Source organism: Bos grunniens, chromosome 5, assembly GCF_055505025.1.
Source record: "Bos grunniens cultivar Pamir isolate PY7600 chromosome 5, Bosgru_T2T1.0, whole genome shotgun sequence".
NCBI lineage: Eukaryota > Metazoa > Chordata > Mammalia > Artiodactyla > Bovidae > Bos > Bos grunniens.
In genome coordinates this window covers 25,972,577-25,994,150 of record NC_141169.1, presented here as the reverse complement: position 1 = coordinate 25,994,150, position 21,574 = coordinate 25,972,577, and the positions used below count along the sequence as shown (strand labels likewise).

General features: G+C 40.4%; 1 pseudogene across 1 annotated transcript; it reads left to right on the top strand.

Annotated features, from left to right (window-relative positions):
* Nucleotides 1–1,923: 1,923 nt before the first annotated feature.
* LOC147371443 (protein CDV3 homolog pseudogene) lies at nucleotides 1,924–4,825 on the top strand (annotated as a pseudogene). The gene has a single exon (XR_015163579.1). The product of XR_015163579.1 is annotated as a protein CDV3 homolog pseudogene (transcript).
* The last annotated feature ends 16,749 nt before the right edge of the window (nucleotides 4,826–21,574 follow it).

Genomic DNA, 21,574 nt, shown 5'->3' with positions numbered 1-21,574 from the left:
CAGTTCTTCTCCACTATATATATTATTAGTTGCAGTATTTTGTAGATAGTATATATCAGAATGAAGAAATCTTTGTTTATTCGTAGTTTAAAGTGACAAAAGGGAAGAATCTAAAACCAAGAATACTATACCTGGCAAAGTTCTCATTCAGATTTGATGAGGACCAAAAGTTTTACGTACAGGCAAAAGCCTAAAGAGTTCAAAAACCCCAAATCATTTGTAAAAGAAGCATTAAAGGGATTTCTCTAAGCAAAAAAGAAAAGGCCACAATTAGAAACAAGAAAATTTTGAAAGGAAAAGTTCATTAGTAAAGGTAAATATACATGTAGTAAATTAACCTCTTATGAAAGCTAGTAGGTAGGTAAAAAGGCAAAAGTACATTAAAAGGACCATACATCATGATCAAATATTTGCAAACAATGCTACCAATAAGGGATTAATTTCCAAAATATACAAATAGTTCATATAGCTTAATATAAAAAAATACGAACCCAATCAAAAAAGGGGCAATGTCTAAATAGGCGTTTCTCCAAAGAAGATATACAGATGGCCAATAGGCACATGAAGTGATGCTCAATATCACTAATTAATAGGGAAATGCAAATTAAAACTACAATGAGGTATCACTGCACACCTCACACATTTTGACCAGTCAAAATGGTCATCATTAAAAAGTCTGCAAGTAATAAATGCTGGAGAGGGTGTGGAGAAAAAAGAACCCTTCTACACTGTTGGTGGGAATGTAAATTGGTGCAGCCACATGAAAAACCATATGGAAGTTCTTTAGAAAGCTAAAAATAGAGTTATCATATGATCCAGCAATCCCACTCCTGGGTATATATCTGAGAAAACTCTAATTTGAAAAGATACCTGTACACCAATGTTCATAGTAGCACTACTTACAATAGCCACATCATGACAGCAACTGAAGTGTTCACTGACAAATGAATGGATAAAGGAGAAGTGGTATATATATATATATATATATATATACACACACACATGAATATCACTCAGTCCTAAAAAGAATTAAATAATGCTAGTTGCAGCAACATGGATGGACTTAAGAGATTACCATATTAAGTGAAGTAAGTCACACAGAGAAAGACAAACATCGTATGTTATCATTTATGTGTGGATATGATACAAATAAAGTTATTTTCAAAACAGAAATAGACTCAAGACATAGAAAAACTTATGGTTACCAAAAGGGATAGTGGGGACAAAGGGAGATAAATGAGGAGATGGAGATTAACATAAACACAATAAAATGTATGAAATACCTAAACCATAAGACCTATATATAGCACAGGGAACTATACTCAATATTTTATAATAACCTATAATGGGAAAAAATCTGAAAAAGAATATCACTTTGCTGAGCACTTGAAATACAACATTGTAAATTTACTATATTTTAAGTAAAGCTGGACTAGAGAAGAAAAAAAAAAGAAAAACCATATGATCATGTCAAAAGTTGCAGAAAAAGCTTGAACAATATTAAATATACATATATGGTAAAAACCCTCATGCAAGTAGGTAGAGAGGGAACAGCTCTCAAAATAAGTGGGCTATATATGATAAGCCAGCCTACATCTGATAGCATACTCAGTGATGAAAAGGTGAAAACAGTTCTTCTAAGATAAGGAACATGACAAGATTGCCCACACTCATCACTATTATTCAACATAGTATTGAAAGTTCTGGCCACATCAATCAGGCAACAAAAGGAAATGAAAGAAATCCAAATTGGGGAGGAAGAAGTAAAATTATCACTATTTGCGGATGACATGATACTATACATAGAAAATCTTAAAGACACCAGCAAAAAAAAAAAAACTAGAAACTACTAGAGCTCTTCAATGAATTCCATAAAGGTACAGAATAAAAATTAATATCAACTTCTGCACGCGCCGCCGCTAACCCAGCACTCTCGCCGGAGCCTCTGGCCCGCGCGTTCCTTTTTCCCTCCAGCTGTGGAGCGGGCAGGATCCTACACTGTGATCGCGGCAGCAGCTGCAGCCCGGGCGGCCTCCGGCGGCGGCAGCGGCACGCGAGCCCCTAGGAGGACCGTACCACCGTCCGCCAGCAGGCGCGGGGGGCGGGGGAGTGGGGGGCCGGTCGCCCCGCTGCACACGCCTCAGCGACCCCGCGGGACTGAGGCGTCGCCGCGCCCGGGAGCTTGAGCGCCGAGCCGGCCTCGACCCCGAGCTCGGAGCCTCGGTGGGCCTGACCCGCCGCCGGCCCCACCCATCTGGGCCAAGGAGGCCGCGGCCATGGCTGAGACGGAGGAGCGGAGCCTAGACAACTTTTTCGCCAAGAGAGATAAAAAGAAGGAGGAGCGGAGCAACCGGGCGGCGAGCGCGGCGGGAGGCGCTGGCGGGAGGCGCTGGCGCCTCGGCGGGAGCAGCGGAGCCACGGGCGCGGCGGGCGGTGGGGCGGGCGCGGGGACCCGGCCGGGCGATAGCGGGACCGCGGGCGTAGGGGCCACTGGCCCTGGGGCCGCCACCAAGGTTGTGACAAAGGAGGAAGATGAGTGGAAAGAATTTGAGCAAAAAGAGGTTGATTACAGTGGCCTAAGAGTTCAAGCAATGCAAATAAGTGAAAAGGAAGAAGATGAAGTTGAAAAGAGAGAAGATCCAAGTGATAATTGGGAAGAAGGTGGAGGTGGTGGTGGTGGTGTAGAAAAGTCTTCAGGCCCTTGGAATAAAACTGCTCCGGTACAAGCACCTCCTGCTCCAGGAGTTGTTACAGAAACCCCAGAACCGACAATGACTAGTGGCGTGTATAGGCCTCCTGGAGCTAGGTTGACCACAACAAGGAAAGCACCACAAGGACCACCAGAAATCTAGAGATACGCAGTTCCCATCCCTGCAGTCCCCTGCCGAGCATGTAGAAAGCCGGAAATACTGAGCCTTCGTAAGGGTTGACTACCTCAGATTTGCTGCACTCATTGTGGACTTCATGTGGATCACAACTTCTGGATAAGAAGGTTACAGCTATTAAGTATCGATGTGAAACTTGAAACCAGTTCTACTGGATTCCTATCAGAAATCCTGCAGAAAGTCAGCCATCTGGGTTCTGATCTGCTGTAAAAGATGAAGATTTAAGTGACCTTAATTAACCTGTCCTGTGCCCCATCTATAAGGAATACTCTGAGGTGGACTGTGGCTGGATTAGACTTCCTAGAACATGCCACTCTCAAAAGAACTGATGTGCTTGGAAAATCTGTAGGGCTCTGATTTATAATTTAAAACTTTGAGTTGTATTCTGAGGTAACCACAAATTAAATTCAACCAAACTTTGGTCACCAAGTGGGGAAAGGGGTGGGAGGGAAGAATCTTATTTCTTTTAGTAATTTTTTATTTGGGTAATGCTTTTTCTGTGCTCCATATTAAGGCTTTTTTTTTTTTTTTTTTGCTATCACTTGGAATAGTTGTTTTACAGAGCGTATTGCTTAGCTCAGTAACCTGAAGTATGCATTGGAATTGTGAAATGTCTCATGAATTTGCCAATCCCTAGAGTGGAACCAAATGGCCTTTAATGTAAAGGGCAGTAAATGCAGGGGGCTCTACTTCAGGTGCTGCTAAAGCCTCCTCTAATCAGGTCTAAATTGTATAGTAAACTGGTGGAAAGACTTTGTTTAGTTTCTGCTCAGGCCAAGGGAGTCACTGTCCTGTCCTTACAAATTCAAAGCAGTAAGAGCAGAACCTCAACCTGAAACACACTTAAGTTTCACAGATCTTGCATGATCTTTGACAATAATTCCAGATGCACTTGTGCCCCAACATTTAAGGTGTTAGGTATTCTGTAGATGCAGTGATTGTCCCAGCCTAGCTTTGGTATCAACCTTCTGGTATGTCTTTAAGTTGATCATTTGGAGAGTCAGGGGCGAAAGACAGGTGATGTAGCACTTCTGTTTTTAATAATTACAGCTTAAACTATCCAGTAATTTTTAGTCCTGAAAAGGGACACCAGGATGCTACCCAGGATTACTGAAAAGTCTTTACATCTAATGAGATAGTCTGGTAATTTCCTAGTTTTGTATCTTCGGTAGAAATATTTCAAAGTGGCATGTGACCACTTGATGCAGAGTCTGGGTTTCTCTATAATAAAATCCCTTTGCCAAATGTAGGAGTTGCAGACTTGCTACTGGCAAGAGTGAAGCAAATGGGTGAGTAAAACTATCCTGTTGTGGGGGCATTTTCCTCTAGGAGTTGAGTCTTGATAAAAGTGTCAATGCAGGAATCCCACTTCCAGGAAGCGAACAGAATCACCTGATGGGACCTGCAAAGTGTATCTGGGCAATAATGTTGGAGTTACTTGAGGTGGCAGGCAGGATGCCTGTGTTCTGATGTGCTTGGGTGAGTAGCTGAGCCAGCCAAGGAGAGGTTGGATGATTGAAAAACAAAGGATTCTTGGTTAATCTGAAGACATCATATGGGAAACAAAAATCTTTTAACAAATAATCTCTTGGACCTTGAGCCACATAAATCCCCTGAAAAGTGCATTTTTTTCCAGCAAAATTTTGTTGGGGGTTATGTTATTGAGGAACTGAGATGAATATATGGGAAAAGTTATTTAATGGCATAGAAATCTAAAGACCTGCAAGGAGACTTAAAAATCCCAACCCTTGTTACAACTTTTTAAAAGATATGTGGAATTATCAAAGTGCACATGAATCAAGTTTAAATATGCTGTATGATGGGTGGATGAGGCTGTCCATTGTACCATTTCTTTCTTTGAATTCTCAGGCATGGTTTAGCAGTGCAAAAACTATGTGTCATTAAAAAATTCAATAAAAAGTAAATATATGGAAAAAAAATTAATATCAGAAATGTCTTGTATATCTATGTACTAACCATCAACTACATAAGAGAAAGTAAAGAAACCATCCCATTTACAATCACATTAAAAGGAATAAAATACCTATGAATAAGAGGTAAATGACCTGAAAAGAACTGAAGATGACAAAAACAGATTGAAAGATACATCATACTAACCCATACTAATGGGTTGAAAGAATTAATACTGTTAAAATAACCATGCTCTCCAACTTTAGGTGGTACTTCATACCTATAGTTACCAAATCAGTACAGTACTGACACCAAAACTGATACATAAACCAATGGAACAGAGCAGATTGCCCCAAAATCAACTCACATACTTATGGTCAATTAACATTCAACAAAGGTGACAAGAATAAACAATGGAGAAAAGACAGTCTCTTCAATAAGTTCAGTCCAGTTGCTCAGTCACGTCCGACACTTTGCGACACCATGAACTGAAGCATGTCAGGCCTCCCTGTCCACCACTAACTCGTGGAGTCCACCCAAACCCATGTCCATTGAGTCGGTGATGCCATCCAACCATCTCATCCTCTGTCGTCCCCTTCTCCTCCTGCCCTCAATCTTTCCCAGAATCAGGGTCTTTTCCAATGAGTCAGTTCTTTGCATCAGGTGGCCAAAGTTTTGGAGTTTCAGCTTCAACAGCAGTCCTTCCAATGAACACCCAGGACTGATCTCCTTTAGAATGGACTGGTTGGATCTCCTTGCAGTCCAAGGGACTCTCAAGAGTCTTCTCCAACACCACAGTTCAAAAGCATCAATTCTTTGGTGCTCAGCTTTCTTCACAGTCCAACTCTCACATCCATACATGACCACTGGAAAAACCATAGCCTTGACTAGATGGACCTTTGTTGACAAAGTAATGTCTCTGCTTTTTAATATGCTGTCTAGGTTGGTCATAACTTTCCTTCCAAGGAGTGTCTTTTAATTTCATGGCTGCAATCACCATCTGCAGTGATTTTGGAGCCCAGAAAAATAAAGTCAGCCACTGTTTCCCCATCTATTTGCCATGAAGTGATGGGACCAGATGCCATGATCTTAGTTTTCTGAATGTTAAGCTTTAAGCCAACTTTTTCACTCTCCTTTTTCACTTTCATCAAGAGGCTCTTTAGTTCTTCTTCACTTTCTGCCATAAGTGGTGCTAGGAAAACTGGACAGCTGCATGGAAAAGAATGAAACTTGAACATTTTATCACACTCTATATAGATACAAACTGAAAATGGATTAAAGACATAAATGTAAGATTGTGAACCATAAAACTTCTAGAATAAAACATTAGCAAAACAAAATTCTGACATAAATTGTAACAACACTTTTCTGGATCTGTTTCCCAAAAGAAACAAAAACAAAATAAATAACTTGGATCTAATTAAAATAAATAAGTTGGACCTAATTTAGGTTCAATTAAAGTTGGACCTAAAAGCTTTTGCATAGCAAATGAAACCATTGCAGAGTGAAAAGAGAAGCTGATGAATGAAAGAAAATATTTATAAATGAAATGACTGATACAGTGTTAATATCCAAAATATATAAACAGCAAATACAAGTCAATCTCAAAAAAAAAAAAAAAAAAAAAACCAACAACAACAAATTAAAAAATGGGTGGAAGACCTAATTAGACATTTTTCCAGTGAAGACATACAGATGGCCAACAGTCTAATGAAAAGATCCTCAACTTTGTAAACAGTCAGAAAAATGCAAATCAAAACCACAATGAAATATCATTTCACTTGTCAGAATAGCTATTGTCAAAAGATGGCAAATAATAAATGTTGATGCAGATGTGGAGAAGAGGCGACCCTAGTACACTGTTGGTGGGGATGTAAATTGGTTCAGCCAGTGCAGAAAACAGTATCAAGGGCTCAAAAAACCTAATAATGAACTTCAACGATCCAGCAATTCCACTCCTGGGTATATATCAAAAGAATATAAAAACACTAACTTAAACAGATACAGGCAACCCAATGTCCATAGCAGCATTACTCACAATAGCTAATATATAGGAGGAACCTAAGGTTCCATCAAGAAACGACTGATAAAGAGAATGTGGTGTATATCTACAATGAAATATGACTCAGTTGTAAGAAAGAATGAAAGTTTGCCATTTGTAGCCACATGGATGGTTCTGGAGGGTAATGTGCTTAGTGAAATAAGTCAGACAGAGAAAGCCAAATACTGTATGCTATCACTTAATTGTGGAATCTAAAAAATAAAATTAACTAGTGTTCTTGCCTGGAGAATCCCAGAGATGGGGGAGCCTGGTGGGCTGCCATCTCTGGGGTCGCACAGAATCGGACACGACTGAAGCAACATAGCAGCAGTAGCAGCAGCAGTGATTATACAAAGGATAAACAGACTCACAGTTATAGAGAACACACTATTGGTTACCATTTAAGTGACAGAAGGTGGTAGGGGCAACAGAGGGAAAGGGGATTAAGAGGTTTAAACTACTAAATATAAAATAAATAAGCTACAAGGTATATTGTTTACCTTGGGAATAAGTTCAATATTTTATAACTGTAAACTGAGTATAACATATAAAAATTTGGAGTCACTTTGTTATACATCTTAAAGTAATGTAATATTATAAATCAAATATACCTCAATAAAAAAATTAAAAAAAATAAACGTGTCCTTGAAGTTTTACTATGAATTACTCTCAACCCAGAATCTATTCCTCTTATCAAATCTCCAACCCCCTTTTCTTAATAATAGTGCTGAATAATTCAATAATAATTTCAGATAAAAATTAACAGAATATCCAAGTACCTGGCTCAGGTTTTTGAATAAGTACTTGACTGTGTGCAAAGTAAATATCCAGCAAGTGTGATGATGGAAGATTAAGGTAAATGTTAGGATAGAGACAGGCGAGCAGGAACAAACTGTATACAGAATGAAACTGTCCTCAGGCTTCAGGAAGGACACTCTTGTAGTAGAATTTTTGTCAGATATGCAGGAGGGTAATCTGATTCTCAAAGACAGAGAGTAAATGTGAGGGATGAGGGGGCTGATGAGGAAAAAGAATGCTTATCTAAGTATTCTAGAGTAAACCACACAGTATTGTGAAGGATATTTTCCCGAGGTGTCAGTCCTGGTGTGTAATTATTTTCAGATTTTCAGGAAGGGAGTTTGGGAAGCCTGAGAATGTTGTACAGCCTGTAAAATTTATGCAACTATAATAAAGGCAATGTGTAAAAATAGTTTAGATGAGGGTAAAGGATGATACTGAGTGAGATAATAAGACTTGTAAAAAGAAATAAGAAGATACTAAGAAAAAGAAAACAAAACATAATGAAGAAGAAACAGTGGCATATTCCCAGAGAGACAGAAAAAAAAGTAAAGTGTGAACAATGGGGATAACACTTGTCTGATTGCTTTACTTCAGGAAAGAGTATTTTGTGGTTTGTTCTGGGTTTCTAGAGTGGAGCAGCCATTCAAAATTCATGGGAGCAAGAGTTGCACTTAGGGAGAACAAGATGGCAGAGAAGCAGGTGTAAATGGATTACATCTCTCTCCACAGATACATCAGGAATACACCTTCAGACACAGAAGTGCATGCAGAACATCAGCTGAGAGCAGACAGGAGTACCTGACCAGTGGAAAAGAATAGATCAGATCAGATCAGATCAGTTGCTCAGTCGTGTCTGACTCTTTGCGACCCCATGAATCGCAGCACGTCAGGCCTCCCTGTCCATCACCAACTCCCGGAGTTCACCCAGACTCACGTCCATCGAGTCAGTGATGCCATCCAGACATCTCATCCTCTGTCATCCCCTTCTCCTCTTGCCCCCAATCCCTCCCAGCATCAGAGTCTTTTCCAATGAGTCAACTCTTCACATGAGGTGGCCAAAGTACTGGAGTTTCAGCTTTAGCATCATTCCTTCCAAAGAAATCCCAGGGCTGATCTCCTTCAGAATGGACTGGTTGGATCTCCTTGCAGTCCAAGGGACTCTCAAGAGTCTTCTCCAACACCACAGTTCAAAAGCATCAATTCTTCGGTGCTCGGCCTTCTTCACAGTCCAACTGTCATATTCATACATGACCACAGGAAAAACCATAGTCTTGACTAGCCGGACCTTTGTTGGCAAAGTAATGTCTCTGCTTTTGAATATGCTGTCTAGGTTGGTCATAACTTTCCTTCCAAGGAGAATCACACAAAACTCGAGATCAAGCCCTGAGCCTTTGGAGTGGGAGCACTGACTCAAAGACCCTAGACTACCACAGAACTAACCCTAGGGAGTATCTCACCAATAGTGAGAACTCACACAAAGGAAACCACTTGAATATAAGACCCGGCATCACCCAACCACCAGTAGCACCCTGTGCAGGACGCCTCATCTAAACGACAAAACAAAAATACAAACCCAATCATCAGCAGACAGGATTACCACCTCACTCAGCCTTGTCCATTAGAGGGGAAAAAAAAAAAAGAGTTCGGCACAAATCTCACCCTATACAAAGCTCACACAAACCACTGGACCAACCTTATGAGGGCAGAAACCAAAAGGAAGAAAGAATTCAGCCTTCTTCAAGGAAAGAATTCATCTTCCTTGAAGCCTGGGAAAAGGAGACCTCAAACACAATAAGTTTAAAAAAAAAAAATGAAAAGGCAGAGAAATACTATACAAATGAAAGAACAAACTAGAAACATAGAAGTCCAAATAAATGAAGAGGAAATAGGAAAACTACCTGAAAAAGAATTCAGAATAATGACAGTAAAGATGATCAAAAACCTTGAAAACAAAATGGAGAAAATGCAAGAATCAGTTAACAAAGACCTAGAAGAATTAAATAATAAACATACGGAGACAAACAACACAATTACTGAAATTAAAAATACTCTAGAAGGAATCGGAGAAGGCAATGGCACCCCACTCCAGTACTCTTGCCTGGAAAATCCCATGGACGGAGAAGCCTGGTGGGCTGCCGTCTATGGGGCCGCACAGAGTCAGACATGACTGAAGTGACTTAGCAGCAGCAGCAGCAGCTAGAAGGAATCAATAGCAGAATATCTGAAGCAGAAGAATGAGTCAGTGAGCTGGAAGATAAAATAGTGGAAATAACTTCTGAAGAGCAGAATAAAGTAAAAAGAATGAAAAGAACTGAAGACAGTCTCAGAGACCTCTGGGACAATATCAAAGGCACCAACATTAGAATTATAGGGTTCCCAGAAGAAGAAGAGAAAAAATAAGGGTATGAGAAAACTTTTGAACAGTTTAGTTGGAAATTTCCCCAACAAGGAAAAGGAAATAGTCAATCAAGCCCAAGAGGCACAAAGAGTCCTATACAGGATAAATCCAAGGAGAAACACACCAAGACACATACTAATCAAACTAACAAAGACTAAACACAAAGAAAGAATATTAAAAGCAGCAAGGGAGAAGCAACAAGTAACATACAAGGGAAACCCCATAGCTTAACAGCTGATCTTTCAGCAGAAACCCTGCAGGCCAGAAGGGAAGTACTGAAAGGGAAAAATCTACAACCAAGATTACTGTACCCGGCATGGATCTCATTCAAAATTGATGGAGAAGTAAAAAGCTTTTTAGACAAGCAAGTTAAGAGAACTCAGTACCACCAAACCAGCTTTACAACAAATGTTAACGGGACTTATATAGTCAAGAAATACAAGAGAAGAAAAAAGATCTACAAAATCAACCCCAAACAATTAAGAAAATGGCAATGCTGCTAAGTCACTTCAGTCGTGTCTGACTCTGTGTGACCCCATAGACGACAGCTCACCAGGCTCCCCCGTCCCTGGGATTCTCCAGGCAAGAACACCGGAGTGGGTTGCCATTTCCTTCTCCAATGCATGAAAGTGAAAAGTGAAAGTGAAGTTGCTCAGTCGTGTCCGACTCTTAGTGACCCCATGGACTTCAGCCTACTAGGCTCCTCCATCCATGGGATTTTCCAGGCAAGAGTACTGGAGTGGGGTGCCATTGCCTTCTCCAAAGAAAATGGCAATGGCGACATATATATCAATAATTACTTTAAATGTAAATGGACTAAATGCTCCAACCAAGAGACACAGACTGGTTGAATGGATACAACAACAAGACCCATACATATGCTGTGTACAAGAAACCCACTTCAGACCTAAAGACACATGTAGACTAAAAGTGAGAGGATGGAAAAATATATTCCACGCAAATGGGAAGAAAGAGAAAGCTAAAGTAGCAAGCCTCATATCAGACAAAATAGACCTTAAAATAAAGATTACAAGAGATAAGGAAGGACATTACATAATGATCAAGGGATCAATCCAAGAGGAAGACATAACAATTGTAAATATTTATGCACCCAACATGGGAGCACCTCAATACATAAGACAAACACTAAGAGACATAAAAAGAGAAATTGACTATAACACAATAATCAGATCAGATCAGTCACTCAGTCGTGTCCGACTCTTTGCGACCCCATGAGTTGCAGCACGCCAGGCCTCCCTGTCCATCACCAACTCCCGGAGTTCACTCAGACTCACACCCATCGAGTCAGTGATGCCCTCCAGCCATCTCATCCTCTGTCGTCCCCTTCTCCTCCTGCCCCCAATCCCTCCCAGCATCAGAGTCTTTTCCAATGAGTCAACTCTTTGCATGAGGTGGACAAAGTACTAGAGTTTCAGCTTTAACATCATTCCTTCCAAAGAAATCCCAAGGCTGATCTCCTTCAGAATGGACTTGTTGGATCTCCTTGCAGTCCAAGGGACTCTCAAGAGTCTTCTCCAACACCACAGTTCAAAAGCATCAATTCTTCGGCGCTCAGCTTTCTTCACAGTCCAACTCTCACATCCATACATGACAACTGGAAAAACCATAGCCTTGACTAGATGAACTTTGTTGGCAAAGTAATGTCTCTGCTTTTCAATATGCTATCTAGGTTGGTCATAACTTTCCTTCCAAGGAGTAAGCGTCTTTTAATTTCATGGCTGCAGTCACCATCTGCACTGATTTTGGAGCCCAAAAAAATAAAGTCTGACACTGTTTCCCCTGTTTCCCCATCTATTTCCCATGAAGTGATGGGACCAGATGCCATGATCTTCGTTTTCTGAATGTTGAGCTTTATGCCAACTTTTTCACTCTCCTCTTTCACCATCATCAAGAGGCTTTTGAGTTCCTCTTCACTTTCTGCCATAAGGGTGGTGTCATCTGCATAGTTGAGGTTATTGATATTTCTCCCAGCAATCTTATTCCAGCTTGTGTTTCTTCCAGTCCAGCATTTCTCATGATGTACTCTGCATATAAGTTAAATAAACAGGGTGACAATATACAGCCTTGACAAACTCCTTTTCCTATTTGGAACCAGTCTGTTGTTCCATGTCCAGTTCTAACTGTTGCTTCCTGACCTGCATACAGGTTTCTCAAGAGGCAGGTCAGGTGGTCTGGTATTCCCATCTCTTTCAGAATTTTCCACAGTTTATTGTGATCCACACAGTCAGGGCTTTGGCATAGTCAATAAAGCAGAAATAGATGCTTTTCTGGAACTCTCTTGCTTTTTCCATGATCCAGTGGATGTTGGCAATTTGATCTCTGGTTCCTCTGCCTTTTAACCCCATGAATAGTATGAAAAGGCAAAATGATAGGATACTGAAAGAGAAAGTGCCCAGTTCTGTAGGTGCCCAATATGCTACTGGAGATCAGTGGAGAAATAACTCCAAAAAGAATGAAGGGATGGAGCCAAAGCTAAAAGAATACCCGGCTGTGCATGTGACTGGTGATAGAAGCAAGGTCCGATGCTGTAAAGAGCAATATTGCATAGGAACCTGCAATGTCAGGTCCATGAATCAAGGCAAATTGGAAGTGGTCGAACAAGAGATGGCAAGAGTGAATGTCGATATTCTAGGAATCAGCGAACTGAAATGGACTGGAATGGGTGAATTTAACTCAGATGACCATTATATCTACTACTGCAGGCAGGAATCCCTCAGAAGAAATGGAGTGGTCATCATGGTCAACAAAAGAGTACGAAATGCAGTACTTGGATGCAATCTCAAAAACGACAGAATGATCTCTGTTCGTTTCCAAGGCAAACCATTCAATATCACAGTAATCCAAGTCTATGCCCCAACCAGTAATGCTGAAGAAGCTGAAGTTGAATGGTTCTATGAAAACGTACAAGACCTTTTAGAACTAACACCCAAAAAAGATGTCCTTTTCATTATAGGGGACTGGAATGCAAAAGTAGGAAGTCAAGAAACACCTGGAGTAACAGGCAAATTTGGCCTTGGAGTACGGAATGAAGCAGGGCAAAGACTAATAGAGTTTTGCCAAGAAAATGCACTGGTCATAACACAATAATAGTAGGGGACTTTAACACCCCACTCACACCAATGGACAGATCATCAAAACAGAAAATTAATAACAAAACACAAGTCTTATATGATAGATTAGAGGAGATGGATCTCATTGACATCTTCAGGGCATTCCATCCAAATGCAGAAGAATACACCATCTTCTCAAGTTTACATGGAACATTCTCCAGGATAGACCAAATCTTGGGTCACAAGTCAAACCTCAGTAAATTTAAGAAAATTGAAATCATATTAAGCTTCTTCTCTAACCACAAGGCTAGGAGCCTAGATATCAACTACAAGAAAAAAACTATAAGAAACACAAACACATGGAGATTAAACAACACATTTCTAAACAACCAACAGATTACTGAAGAAATCAAAAGGGAAATCAAAAAATTTCTAGAAAAAAATGACAATGAAAACACAACTCAAAACCTACGGGATACAGCAAAAGCAGTTCTAAGAAGGAAGCTTATAGCAATACAATCCTACCTCAAGAAACAAGAAAAACATCAAATAGACAACCTAACTTCACACCTAAAACAACTGGAAAAAGAAGAACAAAAAAACCCCCAAATTAGTAGAAGGAAATAAATTATAAAGATCCAAGCAGAAACAAATGAAAAAGAAATGAAAGAAACAATAGTAAAGATTAATAAAACTAAAAGATGGTTCTTTGAGAAGATAAACAAAATTGATAAACCTTTAGCCAGACTCATCATGAAAAAATGAGAGAAGAATCAAATCAACAAAGTTAGAAATGAAAAAGGAGAGGTTACAACAGACAACGCAGAAGTACAAAGGATTTTAAGAGACTATTATGAACAACTATATGGCAATAAAATAGATAACTTGGAAGAAATTGACAGATTTTTTTTAAAAGTTCAATCTTCCAAGACTGAACCAGGAAGAAATAGGAATTATGAACAACCCAATTACAAGCACTGAAATTGAATCTGTGATCAAAAATCTCCACAAAAACAAAAGCCCAGGACCAGATGGCTTCACAGGAGAATTCTATCAAACATTAGAGAAGAGCTAATGCCTATCCTTCTAAAACTCTTTCAAAAAATTGCAGAGGAAGGAACACTTCCAAACTCATTCTATGAGGCCACCATCACCCTGATACCAAAACCAGACAAAGACAGCACAAAAAGAGAAAACTATAGGCCAATATCACTGATGAACATACATGCAAAAATCCTCAACAAAATTTTAGCAAACAGAATTCAGCAGGGCATCAAAAAACTCATACACCATACATCACAGCAAGATCCTCTATGACCCACCTCCCAGAATATTGGAAATAAAAGCAAAAATAAACAAATGGAACCTAATTAAACTTAAAAGCTTCTGTACAACAAAGGAAACTATTAGCAAGGTGAAAAGGCAGCCTTCAGAATGGGAGAAAATAATAGCAAATGAAGCAACTGACAAACAACTAATCTCAAAAATATACAAGCAACTCCTACAGCTCAACTCCAGAAAAATAAATGACCCAATCAAAAAATGGGCCAAAGAACTAAATAGACATTTCTCCAAAGAAGACATACAGAGGGCTAACAAACACATGAAAAGATGCTCAACATCACTCATTATCAGAGAAATGCAAATCAAAACCACTATGAGGTACCATTTCATGCCAGTCAGAATGGCTGCGATCCAAAAGTCTACAAGCAGTAAATGCTGGAGAGGGTGTGGAGAATAGGGAACCCTCTTACACTGTTGGTGGGAATGCAAACTAGTACAGCCACTATGGAGAACAGTGTGGAGATTCCTTAAAAAACTGGAAATAGAACTGCCTTATGACCCAGCAATCCCACTGCTGGGCATACACACTGAGGAAACCAGAAGGGAAAGAGACACGTGTACCCCAATGTTCATCGCAGCACTGTTTATAATAGCCAGGACATGGAAGCAACCTAGATATCCATCAGCAGATGAATGGATAAGAAAGCTGTGGTACATATACACAATGGAGTATTACTCAGCCATTAAAAAGAATACATTTGAATCAGTTCTAATGAGATGGATGAAACTGGAACCTATTATACAGAGTGAAGTAAGCCAGAAGGAAAAACACCAATACAGTATACTAATGCATATATATGGAATTTAGAAAGATGCTAACAATAACCCTGTGTACGAGACAGCAAAAGAGACACTGATGTATAGAACAGTCTTATGGACTCTGTGGGAGAGGGAGAAGGTGGGAAGATTTGGGAGAATGGCATTGAAACATGTATAATATCATGTATGAAACGAGTCGCCAGTCCAGGTTCGATGCACGATACTGGATGCTTGGGGCTGGTGCACTGGGACGACCCAGAGGGAGGGTATGGGGAGGGAGGAGGGAGGAGGGTTCAGGATGGGGAACACAGGTATCCCTGTGGCGGATTCATTTTGATATTTGGCAAAACTAATACAATATTGTAAAGTTTAAAAATAAAATAAAATTTAAAAAACAAAAACAAAAAAAAAACCTCATACACCATGATCAAGTTGGGTGTATTCCAGGGATGTAAGAATTCTTCAACATACTCAAATCAATGTGATACACCATATTAACAAATTGAAAGATAAAAACCATATGATAATCTCAATAGATGCAGAAAAACCCTTTGACAAAATTCAGCACCCATTTATGATTAAAACTCTTCAAAAAATGGGCACAGAAGGAACTTACCTTAACATAGTAAAGGCCATATATGATAAGCCTATGGCAAACGTTATTCTCAATGGTGAAAAACTGATAGCTTTCCCCCTAAGATCAGGAACAAGACAAGGGTGCCCACTTTCACCACTATTATTCAATATAGTTCTGGAACTCCTAGCTACAGCAATCAGAGAAGAAAAAGAAATAAAAGGAACACAGATCAGAAAAGAAGAAGTAAAGCTCTCACTGTTTGCAGATGACATGATACTATACATAGAAAACCCTAAAGATAGTATCAGAAAATTAGTAGCGCTAATCAGTGAATTTAGCAAAGTTTCAGGATACAAAATCAATACATAGAAATCACTTGCATTTCTATATAATAACAATGACAAACCAGAAAAAGAGTTAAGGAATCAATCCCATTCACCATTGCAACAGAAAGAATTAAATACCTAGGAATAAACTTACCTAAGGAGACAAAAGAACTGTACACAGAAAATTATAAGACACTAGTGAAAGAAATCAAAGATGACATAAACAGATGGAGAGATATTCCATGTTCCTGGATAGGAAGAATCAATATTGTGAAAATGACTATACTACCCAATGCAATCTACAGATTCAATGCGATCCCTATCAAATTACCAATGGCATTTTTCATGGAACTAGAACAAAAAATTTCACAATTCATATGGAAACACAGAAGACCCCGAATAGGCAAGGCAGTCTTGAGAAAGATGAATGGAGCTGGAGGAATCAATCTTCCTGACCTCAGATTATACCTCAAAGTTACAATCATCAAGAGAGTACGGAAATGGCACAAAAACAGAAATATAGACCAATGGAACAAGATAGAAAGCCCAGAAATAAACCCATGCATCTATGGGTACCTTATTTTTGAAAAAGGAGGCAAGTATATACAATGGGGCAAAGGTAGCCTCTTCAATAAATGGTGCTGGAAAAACTGGACACGTAAAAGAATAAAATTAGACCACTTCCTAACACCATACACAAAGATAAACTCAAAATGGATTAAAGACCTAAATGTAAGACCAGAAACTATAAAACTCTGAGAGGAAAACATAGGCAGACAACTCGATGACATAAATCAAATCAAGACAGATCCTCTGTGACCCACTTCTTAGAGTAATGGAAATGAAAAGTAAACAAGTGGGATCTGATTAAACTTAAAGGCTTTAGCACAGCAAAGGAAACTATAAGCAAGGTGAAAAGACAACCTTCAGGATGGGAGAAGAGCAAATGAAACAACTGACAAAGGATTGATTTCCAGAATTTATAAGCAGCTCATACAACTCAATACCAGAAAAACAAACAACCCAATAAAAATGTGGGGAAAAGATCTAAACAGACATTTCTCTAAAGAAGACATACAGATGGTTAACAAACACATGAAAAGATGCTCAACATTGCTCATTATTACTGAAATGCAAATCAAAACTACAATGAGATATCATCTCACACTGGTCAGAATGGCCATCATCAAAAAGTCTACGAACAATAAATGTTGGAGAGGGTGTGGAGAAAAGGGAATGCTCTTGCACTGTTGGTGGGAATGTAAACTGAGAGAGCCACTATGGAAGACAGTATGGAGATTCCTTTAAAAACTAGGAATAAAACCACCATGCTGCTAAGTTGCTTCAGTCGTGTCCGATTCTGTGCGACCCCATAGACGGCAGCCCCCCAGGCTTGCCCGTCCCTGGGATTCTCCAGGCAAGAACACTGGAGTAGGTTGCCATTTCCTTCTCCAATGCATGAAAGTGAAAAGTGAAAGTGAAGTCGCTCAGTCATGTCCGACCCTCAGCGACCCCATGGACTGCAGCCTACCAGGCTCTTCCATCCATGGGATTTTCCAGGCAAGAGTACTGGAGTGGGGTGCCATTGCCTTCTCCCTAAAACCACCATATGACCCACCAATCCCACTAGGCATATACCCTGAGGAAACCAAAATTGAAAGAGACACATGTATCCCATTGTTCACTGCAGCACTATTTACAATAGCTAGAACATGGAAGCAACCTAGGTGTCCATTGACAGATGGATGGATAAAGAAGTTGTGGTACAAATACAAAATGGAATATTCAGTTCAGTTCAGTTCAGTCGCTCAGTCGTGTCCGACTCTTTGCGACCCCATGAATCACAGCACGCTAGGCCTCCTTGTCCATCACCAACTCCCAGAGTTCACTCAGACTCACACCCATCGAGTCAGTGATGCCCTCCAGCCATCTCATCCTCTGTCGTCCCCTTCTCCTCCTGCCCCCAATCCCTCCCAGCATCAGAGTCTTTTCCAATGAGTCAACTCTTCACATGAGGTGGCCAAAGTACTGGAGTTTCAGCTTTAGCATCGGTCCTTCCAAAGAAATCCCAGGGCTGATCTCCTTCAGAATGGACTTGTTGGATCTCCTTGCAGTCCAAGGGACTCTCAAGAGTCTTCTCCAACACCACAGTTCAAAAGCATCAATTCTTCGGCGCTCAGCTTTCTTCACAGTCCAACTTTCACATCCATACATGACCACTGGAAAAACCATAGCCTTGACTAGGCAGACCTTTGTTGGCAAAGTAATGTCTCTGCTTTTCAATATGCTATGTAGGTTGGTCATAACTTTCCTTCCAAGGAGTAAGCGTCTTTTAATTTCATGGCTGCAGTCACCATCTGTAGTGATTTTGGAGCCCAAAAAAATAAAGTCTGACACTGTTTCCCCTGTTTCCCCATCTATTTCCCATGAAGTGATGGGACCAGATGCCATGATCTTAGTTTTCTGAATGTTGAGTTTTAAGCCAACTTTTTCACTCTCCTCTTTCACTATCATCAAGAGGCTTTTTTAGTTCCTCTTCACTTTCTGCCATAAGGGTGGTGTCATCTGCATATCTGAGGTTATTGATATTTCCCCCGGCAATCTTGATTCCAGCTTGTGCTTCTTCCAGCCCAGCATTTCTCATGATGTACTCTGCATAGAAGTTAAATAAGCAGGGTGACAATATACAGCCTTGACGTACTCCTTTTCCCATTTGGAACCAGTCTGTTGTTCCATGTCCAGTTCTAACTGTTGCTTCCTGACCTGCATACAAATTTCTCAAGAGGCATGTCAGGTGGTCTGGTATTCCCATCTCTTTCAGAATTTTCCACAGTTTATTGTAATCCACACAGTCAGGGCTTTGGCATAGTCAATAAAGCAGACATAGATGTTTTTCTGGAACTTTCTTGCTTTTTCTACGATCCAGTGGATGTTGGCAATTTGATCTCTGGTTCCTCTGCCTTTTCTAGAACCAACTTGAACATCTGGAAGTTCATGGTTCACATATTGCTTGAAGCCTGGCTTGGAGAATTTTGAGCATTACTTTACTAGCGTGTGAGATGAGTGCAATTGTGCGGTAGTTTGAGCATTCTTTGGCATTGCCTTTCTTTGGGATTGGAATGAAAACGGACCTTTTCCAATCCTGTGGCCACTGCTGAGTTTTCCAAATTTGCTGGCATATTGAGTGCAACATTTTCACAGCATTATCTTTCATGATTTGAAATAGCTCAACTGGAATTCCATCACCTCTACTAGCTTTGTTCGTAGTAATGTTTTTTAAGGGCCACTTGACTTCACATTCCAGGATATCTGGCTGTAGGTGAGTGATCACACCATCGTGATTATCTGGGTCATGAAGATCTTTTTTGTGCAGTTCTTTTGTGTATTCTTGCCACCTGTTCTTAATATCTTCTGCTTCTGTTAGGTTCATACCATTTCTGTCCTTTATCAAGCCCATCTTTGCATGAAATGCTCCCTTGGTATCTCTCTTTTTCTTGAAGAGATCTCTAGTCTTTCCCATTCTGTTGTTTCCCTCTATATCTTTGCACTGATCACCGAGGAAGGCTTTCTTATCTCTCCTTTGCTATTCTTTGGAACTCTGCATTCAGATGCTTATAGCTTTCCTTTTCTCCTTTGCTTTTCACTTCCCTTCTTTTCACAGCTATTTGTAAGGCTATTTATAAGGAATGCATTTGAGTCATTCTAATGAGGTGGATGAACCTATTACACAGAGTGAAGGTAGTCAGAAAGAGGAAGATAAATACTGTATTCTAATGCATATATATGGAATCTAGAAAAATGGTACTGAAGAATTTATTTACAGGGCAACAATGGAGAAACAGACATACAGAAATGGGGAGAGGGGAGGAGAGGGTGAGATGTATGGAAAGAGTAACATGGAAACTTACATTATCATATGTAAAATAGATAGCCAATGGGAATTTTCTGTATGGCTCAGGAAACTCAAACAGAGGCTCTGTGTAAACCTAGAGGGGTGGGATAGGGAGGGAGATGGGAGGGAGGTTCAAAAGGGAGAGGATATATGTAAACCTATGACCAACCTAGATAGCATATTCAAAAGCAGAGACATTACTTTGCCAACAAAGGTTCGTCTAGTCAAGGCTATGGTTTTTCCTGTGGTCATGTATGGCTGTGAGAGTTGGACTGTGAAGAAGGCTGAGCGCCGAAGAATTGATGCTTTTGAACTGTGGTATTGGAGAAGACTCTTGAGAGTCCCTTGGACTGCAGGGAGATCCAACCAGTCCATTCTGAAGGAGATCAGTCCTGGGATTTCTTTAGAAGGAATGATGCTAACACTGAAACTCCAGTACTTTGGCCACCTCATGTGAAGAGTTGACTCATTGGAAAAGACTCTGATTCTGGGAGGGATTGGGGGCAGGAGGAGAAGGGGACGACAGAGGATGAGATGGCTGGATGGCATCACTGACTCGATGGACATGAGTCTGAGTGAACTCTGGGAGTTGGTGATGGACAAGGAGGCTTGGTGTGCTGTGATTCATTGGGTTGCAAAGAGTCGGACACGACTGAGCGACTGATCTGATCTCATCTGATGGCTGATTCATGCTGAGGTTTGACAGAAAACTGCAAAATTTTGTAAAACCATTATCCATCAATAAAAATAAATAAATTTAAAAAAAAGAGTTGCATTTATAGAGAATTGATATGAAGGAATGAGTGGGATAGGAGCTTCCCAGACAGTTCACTGGTAAAGAATCTTCCTGCCAGTGCAGGAGACACAGGAGACACAGGTTGAATCCCTGGGTCAGTAAGATCCCCTTGGAGTAGGAAACGGCAACCCACTCCAGTATTCTTGCTTGGAGAATCCCATGGACAGAGAAGCCTGGTGGGCTACAGTCCATGGAGCTGCAAAGGGTCAGGCACAACTTAGCAACTGAAAACACACACACACACTGAATAGTATGAGCCCCAGTTGGAAAAAGAATGAGAATTAGGGCAAAGATTAGATGTTCTTTTCCTTAACTAGGAAAAGCCAAGGGTGGAAGGAATTTGTACTTAGGAGAGTAATTTTCTGATAGTAAAATAATGAACCAGGACACAGGCTTAGGAAAACTTCCCTGAATTGGATGGGGAACACATGTACACCCGCAGCAGAGTCACGTCAATGTATGGCAAAACCAATACAATATTGTAAAGTAATTAGCCTCCAATTAAAATAAATTTATATTTTTAAAAAAGGAAGTATTGTGAGGTTTATCAGGTACAGTTGAATCTTTCCTGTGGCTCACTGGTGTGTGTGCCCATGCTCAGTTGCTCTGTCCTGTCCAAGTCTTTGTGACCCCATGGACTGCAGCCCACCAGGCTCATCTGTCCAAGGGATTCTCCAGGAAACAATACTGGAGTGGGTTGCCATATCCTACTCCAAGGGATCTTCCCCCACCCAGGGATCGAACCCAGATCACTTGGTCTCCTGCATTGGCAG